This window comes from Gavialis gangeticus, unplaced genomic scaffold (assembly GCF_001723915.1).
Source record: "Gavialis gangeticus isolate Ggan-Ray unplaced genomic scaffold, GavGan_comp1, whole genome shotgun sequence".
Classification (NCBI taxonomy): Eukaryota; Metazoa; Chordata; order Crocodylia; family Gavialidae; genus Gavialis; species Gavialis gangeticus.
In genome coordinates, this window is record NW_017729025.1 from 51,534,416 (window position 1) to 51,545,455 (window position 11,040).

Genomic DNA, 11,040 nt, shown 5'->3' on the forward strand with positions numbered 1-11,040 from the left:
TTTTTTTGGTTTTTTTTTTTTTTTTTTTAAACAAACAATAATGAATGATAGAAGGACAAATAAAAGAGTCATTGTGGGACAGTAAGTCTAGCTGTGAAATGGGATAAAAGAAAAAACAAAGTTAATTGAGACTCCACTGCCTCATCTTAACTCAGCATCCCTGGGGAAATAACACTACACTACACTACACTACACTACACACACACGCACGTACTCACACACACAGAGCCCCTACCCCTTTCCGGCATCTGAACTGAGCTTCTCTATGGAAATGAATTTCACATAGCCCTAACCCTCAACAAACGTATAAAAATCAGACACCACTGTTTCTGAACTGAACCAAGCTTCCCTGAGGAAATATATTACATATCCCCCTATACATAGAGACAGACAAACACACACACACAATTCTGACACTGCACTTAAACAGAGCTGTGTTTCCTGAGGAAATCATAAACATACATGTGCATGCGTGAGTGCATGTGTGTTCATGTAAGGCACACACATACCCCATCATCTCAGATTGCAGTGCAACCTATTCTTTCAACCATAATTTATTTTGTGTGATAGCAAATCGTTATCTAGTTTTCTGCAAGGTGGACAGCCATAGCGGTCACCCTGCCCAACAATGAGTAACCCTAAACCCCTAAACAAAGTTTCCCTTACACTTTACAGCAGTAGGCAAGCTGTTAACAATATTTATTCCCTGGTCTAAGTATAGTTAATAGCTGCCCATGCCATGTTAAAAAAGATTTAAGGGTAACTTTTGAAGGATGCATAGCACATTAGCCATCTTAATAATCCAGGTGCATGAGGGAAGTGGGGAACACTTCAGAATCTAAAATCAAGGTCAAATATGCTTTGCGCTAGAGCTTGAAGACTGACAGCATGGGGTTCAGGGGAACAAGTGCTCAAACTTGGGACCTTCTGTACAGAAGGCTGTGCCTCCCATTCTCATGATATAAGACAAGTCCATAGGAGTGACCCTGGTGATAAGCTCTGATACATCTTTATTTCTTTTTTCTTTAGTTAGACTATATTTTTCCTCTGGCTTCAAATTGCCCATGACTTTAGTTGGGAACTACTTGGGTCTTTAATGGGTCTTCTGATGATCCTCCTCTCCTGTTACTTCTGATTAAAGAGAAAGGAAGACTGGGAACTGTATTCTTGACTGATTTACACTTCAGTTTAATTTCGCTCTCCCTCCCCTTTTCTCCCTCCCCTCCTTTTCTCCTTGCTGGCTGGAATCACCTCTATAATTTAGCTTGCAATCTCTGGTAGAATGGATTGATTGAACAGTTGCAGAAAGAGTCTCACTTGGTGGCAGGAGAAAGATGAGGAAAGCATAGGGGATGGTGCCTGTAAGCGAAGAGCTGAGATGGAGTGATTGGCGTCTTTCAGGGCATTGATATAAAGGGTCTGTTCTGTCTCAGTCCTCCCAATACTCAGGGATTAAAGAGGAAGAGAAGGTAATGCACATGCTTCTGTCTCCTGCATTGGTGGAGTATTTATGACAAAATTATAGCAATGACCAAACAAAGAAAATATTGGACCTTAACCACAAAGAACAGGGAGTGCAAATGATTCTGACTGACAGAGATCTAGGACTGATTGCATTAAGAGAGACCTGCATCCCACAGAGCACTAGAGATGAAATCCCAGAGCCAGGGCACGATACAGAGATGCTACAAGATCTCACAATGCTGCTGCATCTGCTGAATTCAAACTGCCAAATACTTCAGCTGCAGTTCAGGGACCTCCTTCCAAAGTATTCTGAGATGACAAAGGTTGGACGCTCCTCTTCTATCACTGGCCATCCTAGGATCTCAGAACCCTCAGAACACTTTTGTCCTCAAAACACTCATCACTATTTCCATTTAATGAAGAGAGAATTGAGACACACATTACTCAAACAATTTGCTCCAGGGATCTGCCACGCAGCATGTTACTGCCAGAGCCAGGACGAAAACTTATTTCTTGCACCCACCCCTAAGCTGCAAGTATTAACCACCATCATGAGCTGTTGCAGCCTCATTATGTCAAATCTTAGCCCCACTGAAGCCAGGGGCACAACTCCTTTGATTTTGATGGGGATAGGTTTTCAGCCTCTACATATACTCCAGTAAAGCAGAAAATATCAGCTCTGTAGGAAAGATCGCCTGTGCTGCCAACTCACATTTTCCTTATGGCTTGGTTCGTGGGAACAACCAGGTTAGACAGCTTGTTAACTAGGAACCAGTCCATAAGTTTAGGCCAATGTAAACCTGAAGTAACAGAGTTGCCTAAAATTGAATAAACTTGGATTTGTACTGTCAGCATTCATGCAAAGGAGTATTTGGCCCCTACATCTTTGTTTTTGAAGGCCTGTTCTTTTTTTCTCAAACTAGTGCAATACCTATCTTTATCTGAGGAAGGTTGTCATGATCATCTTACTCTGTTTCAGTCTACAGCAATCACCGTATTCTCAAAGAGCTATAAAGCTTTGTCTCTCATAAGCAAGTCAAGGGTTAAATTAACGCCTGCAGGACACAAGACATTTTTCTTCATGAGCTGCACACATGCACACCAGAAGAAACGAGAGAGAGAGAAATCTTATACTCTGCCTCTCCTCCTTCTCCTTATGAGGTGCTGAATGCATCTCTCAAGGAAAATTAATTTCTTTGCCTTTTCCTTGCTTCTAATGAACTGCCTCTGAATGCATGAGGGCACAGGAAGGAGAACAGACTCAGTGGTGAGCTAATAAAAAGTGAAAAGGCATTCAAAGCCATCAATATCTTTGCAAAACTAGCCTGATGGAAATGTGTTAGCCTGCATGTATGAGAGCAAGACTAGGGCAACTGGCAGCAGCTGTGGCACACATCACTTTGTGGCAAAGAAAAGATGTAGTGGGGGTGTCCCTCCATTGCAGCCCTGTCATACAGATAAAGAGGGAGATGGCCAGGTGAAGGCCACTTTCATGTATGAATATCTCTAGTTCCGGACAAGGCCACCATCGTTCTAATTTCTGGGTTGAAAGGAAACCATTGCACAACACTGATTCAGCAGTCATCAACAAATAAAGAATTACTTTGCAAAAAGCCTGGAACATCATAAACTATAGCTGAACACATCAAACACGAGAGATGCATTAGATAAGCTACCATACAGAAGGTGGACAAGGAGGAAGAAACAAAGGAAAGAATTAATAAATCAGTTTTTTAGGTGCTGGTTTCTATCATCTAGGCAAGGTTCCAAAAGATCCACAGAGCTGTGGGACCAGAGCTACATCCTCTATATAAAGCAATAATATAGACAGTCTAGTGCAGTTACTACAATACCAATAAGCACCTGAGACCTTATTGGGTAAAATATGCTTAGGTGGTCAACAAATCTTAGAAAAGAAGCAAAAGATAAAAGACAGGTAATCTGAAGACTTTGTTCAAATGAATGCCCCAAACCCTGCCTGTTCACCCAGATATTAAAAGTTCTCCATTTCACAAACCCAAGGTGGAGGTTCCACGGTTGTGAGCTATCCTACAGTGCCTTTGTGTTCCAGGCAGTGGCAAAAGTGAACCACTTTTGGTTCTACTTGTGGAGATGTTCATTATGAGTCGGTAACTAAGGTTTTATTTTATCCAAACCTGAAGGAAGTATATGGAGCCAAAACCATTTTGGTAAGCTAATTAGCACAACAATGCTAGCATTCTAGACTAGCACTGAGCAGTGCTTTGAGTCTTCATATTAACAGTAACAAGACACTATGATCTGGCATTTCCCAACACAGTTTTCAGACACTCTAATGCCCAGCAAGGAAAGATGCTGTGTAAAAAATTAGGCATCCATATTTGTCTACTGCAATGTCTGTCACATTCTCTTCCCAGATAATGCATGTGGGGTAGTGTTACTGGAAGAACAACACAGGAAGATATGCTGGTGACTCAACTTCATCTTCCAACACTGGTCACAGCATCCACTACTTCCCCAATGTGCAGTTGTTTGCAGTGTCACCAGTGGAATGTCATGTCCATTCTATATATGGTACACCCAAAAGGAGATGTAATGTAGCTTTCTCAATGCCCTGCTGACTGTGCGCCAATAAGTGTACATTGGCATATACCCATCACTGCACTAAGGTGGCTATGTTACATCCATTTCAAAATGCATCACACATGGAGCAGGTGTGCATTTTTTTACTACAATGTGTCTTAGCAGCCAAGGTGCCTGGGGCAGCTGCCACAGACAGAGGCAGCAGGGACCACCAACTCCTGCTGCACCACTGGTGGCTGCTTCTGTTGTCCCACCTTAGTTAAGCCACTGCTTAGCAGAGTCCAAACAGACCCTAAGTGAATTGAACCATGATCATTAATTAGGGCTGAACCCAGACAATTCAGCACCAAACCCACTGGCCACCCAGCTAGATACATTTATCTCACATTACTACAATGTCCCTACTGCCTGGGGTAAAGGAATAACTCACCTTGCCGTGGTATAAGTAGCAGGCGGCTATCATTGCAGGAGTCAGCCACTAGAGGGAGTCATGAATTCACATACTAGGTGATATATTAGCAGAAAGGTCAAAGGTAAGATTTGCCTTGAGGTTCTAGCAACTGGCTCATCTTATGCATTATGATGTTTAAAAGCAAAGTGCTAAAAACAAATGAGATCTCTGTTTTATGTGTAGAAAATGAATTCACTCTCAGCCGCAGAAGAGGTACTTCCAGGGCACAGCTGAGGCCCGAGGATAAGGAATGTGGGGAAAGCTTGCCCTGATGGTTCTCTGCTGTACCTTGCCTCTGAATAAACATAGGGAGGCACTTTACTGCCACTTTTTTCATGAGTGCTCTAGAAAATAAAGGACTCCTTGACTCTTCTACTATGTAGTATTCAAAATGAGCAAGCCTGGACTTTTATGAACAATCTTTCATGGAAGTCTGATTCATTCACCCTACCCTCTTGAGCTATTGCAGATATGAGGAGTATGGTACTGCCTTGTCCCTTTCACCCACCTTCTCCCCATTGACAAGAACATCAAGAAACCAAAGGTTCAAAGGAAGGAGATGTTAAGGTAAAACCCTAACACTGGTTCTACTTAGTATTGTCCTTTATCAACAAGCTATTCATGCTTAGCAACCACTATAGCTCACACCAAGTTCATTTTCATTTTAATGTACCATACAGCAAAGCAGCCTAAATATATACCCCCAGATCTAAAGCATATAATCTGTAAACTACAGGAACAGGCAGATCATTTCCATTAGTTTCTTATGTAGCAAAAACCACAATTTACACCCAAAGCATATAATTATATTCAAATTCTAAAAGACAGTGTTGGAAGTACTTTAAATTCATAGTTTGGGGGAAAGTCACTCAGGGGTATACAGTTATGTTTTAATGTGCAAGAGAAGTAATTCGAGTGAAAGGCAAAGGGGCCATGGTGAATTACAGCCCCACATTCCTAGCGCCTGTTTGGAATTCCGAATAGCGAGCGCTCCCTCTGAAAATGCTCTTTCCAGCCCTTTGAAAACAACAAAGGTGGCAACTGCCGCTAGACCCCATTCAAACTTCAGAGCCAATAGGGAAAACACCATCAGGCTCCGTGTCCAGAATTCAGAGATGCACTCCCTTCTCCTCAGACGGAGCTCAGACTTGATGTTTTCTTTGGGGGGCTTTGACATCCAAAGCACCTAAAGAACTAAAGATAGGACTTCACACACCTACACTGCTTCCTGCTGAGGATCTCAAAGCACCTGAATGAATGCAGGCTATCAGCCCAGCCAAGACATAAGCTTGTAGTCTAGTCCTCATTTTGCAGGTGGGTAAAAAGATAGAGAGAGAAAGTAACTGGTTCAAGGTCATAAGATACATCAGGGATAATACTGGTAGATACAAGCTGTCTGGTATACGATTTACACTGAAACCATGCCTCCTTTTTCCCTTCCTTAGTGAAATCCAGTTTAATAATCAAAGGAGCCCACTAGAATAATAGAAACTGGACAAAGAATACACTATATCTTTCAGTCCATTTCCCTTCCAGTGCAGAATTGCTACCTAGGACAATTAATCAGAAAGCATGATATAACCTTATATCACTTTAGGTTATAATGTAAAAAAGAGGGATTGAAGGGGAGGGGATGAAGAAAGGGAAAAAAAAGTGGAGGTGGGGCAGGAGTCAAATAGCGCCTGTCCAATACAATTCTCAGCTGGAACTTATTGGTAATTGTTCACTGCAGAATACTGCACATTGCTTTGATCAGTCCTGTTTTAAATTACTTAAGTAAAGGGATATCCACTACCTCTGCTGGGAGATTACTCTGTACCTTTAATGATGCAGCAAAAGATGGCTCCATCCCAGGCCAGGCCTTTCTGATTGCAGCAGCAGTAGAGTATGTAACACGGTGCAAAAGACACCACAGCCTGCTATCATCATAGTGATGCACCTAACATTGCCCAAGTTGTGTATTTTGATGTTACTATAGAATAATGGAAGAATAGGAGAAATATGGGGGGTATAATCTTGTGGTGACTTTAATAAAATTAGCTTTAATAATTACTTATGATTGTAACTTATAAAAGTTATAAAACAAGAGAAAAGGGTGATAAATAGGGCAAAATTAGAGATTGCCGTTTTCACTTATAACAATGATGACTATTTAGCTAGAATATATATATCCCAGAGTGTCAGAAAGCTTTTTAAAATCCCAAATTGATATACAAACAAAGCTCTGGGATCCTTCACTTATTCTTGAAATACTGTAATCTTTTGAGCAGAATGTAACAGTTCTTTGACAGCTCAGGACAGTGTTATCGAAAAGCCAAAGCGATACAGTGAAGAGCCCTCTACTGAATTTGCAGAGGGTTTTTAGAGAGGAACAAAAGTCTGGCTTAATTCTGAATCCAGACAAACACTCCTACCCTTGCAAAATACACCAAAAATCACAAAGGACCACAAGAGGGCTTTTTATGTGTGATCTGCAAGGCTGCACCTCAGACAGCACAGCACCCTCTGTCACCACCCTGAAACATTTTTTCTCCATAAGACAGAGTGTCATATGCCAAATCAATACCTTTTAGTCCTGCAATACCTTCTCTTTCTTGCTCAGGATCTCACAGGACTGGGCCCCAAATGAGCAAGTGTCAGTCCCAGTGCTATTGATCAGGCTCAGCCTAATCCTGGCTGATATATTATACTGCATGGGACAGTACAATAATGAGTCAAAGGACCCTAATAAGAAGAATTTCACACAGAAGCATGCATATGATACATAAAATAAGGAACTCCTCCTTAAGGAAATAACATCAGCGTGTCTAAGAACTGCTGAGCATTCAACCATTTTACACTGAGTCCCATCAAAAAAAATTAAGCAGATTCACTGACTGCATGACAGTAAAACACAACTACAACCACTATCATTTAAAAATCCTAAATCTCCAGAAATGACTAGTGATTTTAGACATTTTGTTTTCTGAGCATCCAGCTTGGAACAACTTAAAAAGTCTTGATCTTTGGCCAGGTTTGTGCTTTGAAAAAGCAATTACCATTAAAATTAGGCACTCATTTTGGAATTTACACACTTAGGTGCCTGCAACCACTAGTCATTTAAAAAATGCAGCATTAGTCGTTAGTCAGTCACATAATCACAGCTATTAGATAAACCATTTGCTTGTGCTGCAACCCTAATTTAAGTCCTGAATGAAATTAATTAATGGGTCACTGTCTGCTCTGTTTTGCTATTTTGCTAATTTACCAAGCCCTCCTCAGGAGAGCCCCAGGACTGGAAGAGCAGAGAGTCAAATCTTATTTAGAATGGGGTAAGGGCAGGAATGAACGAGCAGGAAATGCTGTGGATCAAGAGTAAATTTACCAGGAGAACTAAATGTAGGTGACAGGACTGGACTAGCAAAGGTGCTACAGGTTAAGATTAAACTGTATTGATGAAGCTGCAAGGAAAATGAGAACTGGAATACTAGGATGCACAGGTCAGCACTAGGAAACACTGGCACAGCTATGTGTGGGAGCCATACCTTGTAATATCCCCATTGTTCTTAAGAGATTAGTCTCTCATTTGAACAAGCACTAGTTTTCACCCGCTAATTTAAAAAAGAAATGAGAGATGAAACAACCCCTGAAAATGCTTTACATCAGGTGAATGCAAATGACAAGACTTGTGAAAAGTGACTAACTCCTGCAAGTTACGCCCACAAGCCCTGGTGATTGCTCACTCTCAGTATCTCACAACAAGCCCCTGCATTTCACTATGACTTGCTCAACAGTCTGAACAAGCCTGGTCCCTGGCTAAGTAAAAACACCACCTTTTTCCCAGCTGCCCCTACATAGCAATTTCAGAGGGCTTGGACCAATCGCAACAAACATTGCATGAAAGTCCAGTGTACCCCCTACTCCTTAAGGAGGGAAAGAGACAAATACTCACTGGAGGAGAAAAGAAGAAAGCAAATTAATTAATTCATCACTACGACAAAATACATACAAATCTTCTCATTTCATCTGTCAACCAGAGGAATATATTATTCAGCAGTGCAGGCAATGAACAGAGAAAGAAAAAAAGGCTGGCAAGCCACTGGTGCAGGCTTTGGGAAAACAGCTGACCCAGCAGGGGGTTAAATAGCTGGAGGAGAGGGACAGGAGGGCTGTTTGCTGCTGTGAAATGGATAAATCCTCATCATATCTATGCTTCAAATAAACCAACCCAAAATGTGGCAGTGCAATGGATATTTTTCCTGCCGGCAAAATGGAATGCCATAAGCCCCTGCTGTAGAGGATGGGGATGTGGCTTTCCCTTCCTGCCCCCAGGTGAGAGACAGCCTGCTCTGTTTTGCAAGGTCCAAACACGGGACCCCTGTTGGCTCTGCAAGTGAGGGATCCCCACTCTTTGCAGAGCCAGCTTTGGTGTCCTCCTGTGCCAACTTGTATCTGCTCACCTGCTGACAAGGCAATAAACCTGGTACAAACAATCATTTTACAGAGACCTGCTTCTCTGTGATAGGCTGTGCCAGGTTTCAGCATGCACAGGTTGCAGCTAAAGCTGCTGGAAAGTACCAGCTTTGAAATTTCTATATTAACCCCTACAACACTGGTGCTGACTTCCAGCTCTGAGCCCCTTCCTGCCCCACTGATATCAAAGGGAGTTTTGCCACTGTGGACTCCAAAGGAAAGCTTAAACATCCATTCTTTATCTGCCTAAATAGCTATGTACTATAGGATGGCTGCCTCCAAAGGGACTAACAAGGCTGAGGTGCATAACAGCCTTTACTGAGATATAGGAATCTAAGCTGCTTTCAGAACTGCTTCTAAATGCTCTGTCAGGGTGGGGCAGGTACAGAAGAGGTACTGGTATGGAAAGGCAGCATAGACTGGGGGTTTGAGGCTTGCACGCGCTGCTGTTCAAAGCCAATGGGAGTTGAGCAACTGAGTTAGAACAAGGCTCTTTATTTTTCATCCAAAAAAGAAATCAAAATCCCAAGAGACAGCCAGACCCTTTCATGTACAGCCTGCTTCACACACACGCCTGCACACACATGGCCTCCCCGAGATCTGACTCCACAAAGCTGTCATGGGTCCAAATTATGAGCGCCTCTATCGCACAACAAGGAAGGAAACCACAGAAATAAACCAAGTGTGTGTTTTGGTAAAAGACCAGCTGTCTCTGCGGTCCCTTTCTCCTCCCTCTTGCTCATTCCCAGAGGGGATTCCATGCCAACTTTGCTGTATGCCACGATTGGGGGGGGAATCAATCTCAGTCTGGCTCATGTTTTGGCATCAGCTCACAGAGCCTTCTGCTTCTCTTGACTCATTACTTCATTATGGGCACAGGGAAAATGCCCCGGGTCCCTGCCTGAAGTTAACCACAGCTTCTGTCTTTCCCTGGACTCTCAGGTGAGGAATCTGCTGGTTTTTCAGGGGAGGTGGTGAAGTCGACGAGGAGATATGAGGGTTCGCAGTGCCAGCTCTCACACAGAGAGGAAGCTATTTACTCCCCCGTGGACCATTCCCTGCCACTTTACATCAGGATTCTCTGTAAAACATTCTGTTCTGTCTGTGACACCCTCCCTGTTCACAAGCGGCCTACGAACCAGCTTCACCCCTACTCCTCACAAATGAGCTGACAGGCAACTGGAGCAGTATCTTCTGCACAGTGCCAAAGGACAAAAACCAAGAGGGGGATCTGGGAGAGGAGAAGCAAGGAGCACAGTCAAAACTGCTGGGCACAATGGGATGAGGGAAGGGAAGCCAAGAGACAGGGATGCTTCAAATTAGCGCTGTGCAATGGTAGAACTGTAGTGAGGACCAGGACAAGAGCAAGAGCGGATGCACTGGCAGCGCTGTCTCATTCCTGCAGCAGGAACACGGGACTCAGGCCCAGCAGGAGGTTAAGACTGGCAGAGCTGTAGAAGAGACCCCTGGACTGGAACGGCACTGAGTGCTGCAGATCTGAGCCCAAGTGCACTGGAGGAGCTGCTGTCAAGGGGGGTGAACTCAGGACCAAACTAGAAAGGAGACAACATAGGCTCAGGACTGAGCGCTAGCAGAAATGTAGCCAGAATCAGAACAGCACAAGGGGCACTGGCAGGGCTGGCACAGGGACAGAGCAGCGGGGAGCGCTGCAGGCCAGGATGAAAGCTGAGCCCCAAGAGGGAGCCCAGGGCTGGGCTAACAGGGGCTGCTGCAGAGCATCTGACAGCAGTGGGGGGCATAGGTGTGGGTGGAGGTATCCACCCGCCATCAGGAGAGCTCCAATAAAGCCGCCAGTTCCCTCCGCCTCATTTGTACCTCAGGAGCCTGGCTCACCTCCGCCCTGAGCAGCACTGGGCGCTGCACACTGGGCACCTGCCGGGGCAGCGCTGAGCCCAGCCACACTGGGCTTGTGTGAAGTGGAGGGGGGGGGGGCTTCCCTACGGCTACCCACAGCCCCTCGTGTCTGGTGCAGGCTCGAAAACCGGGGCACCGGCCGAGCAGCCCAGGGAAGGGGCATGCCCAGGCTGAAGGGAAGCGCCGGCGCCCCCCCGCACCGCCGCCTCTGGCTGGGCCGCGGGCACCCGCCAGGC

At 44.3% G+C, this 11,040-nt stretch overlaps 1 protein-coding gene across 10 annotated transcripts in view; it reads right to left on the reverse strand.

Annotated features, from left to right (window-relative positions):
- Positions 1–11,040, reverse strand: part of NRXN3 (neurexin 3) — a 1,732,637-nt gene that overhangs the window by 591,238 nt on the left and 1,130,359 nt on the right. The gene's annotated exons all lie outside the window — the stretch shown is intronic.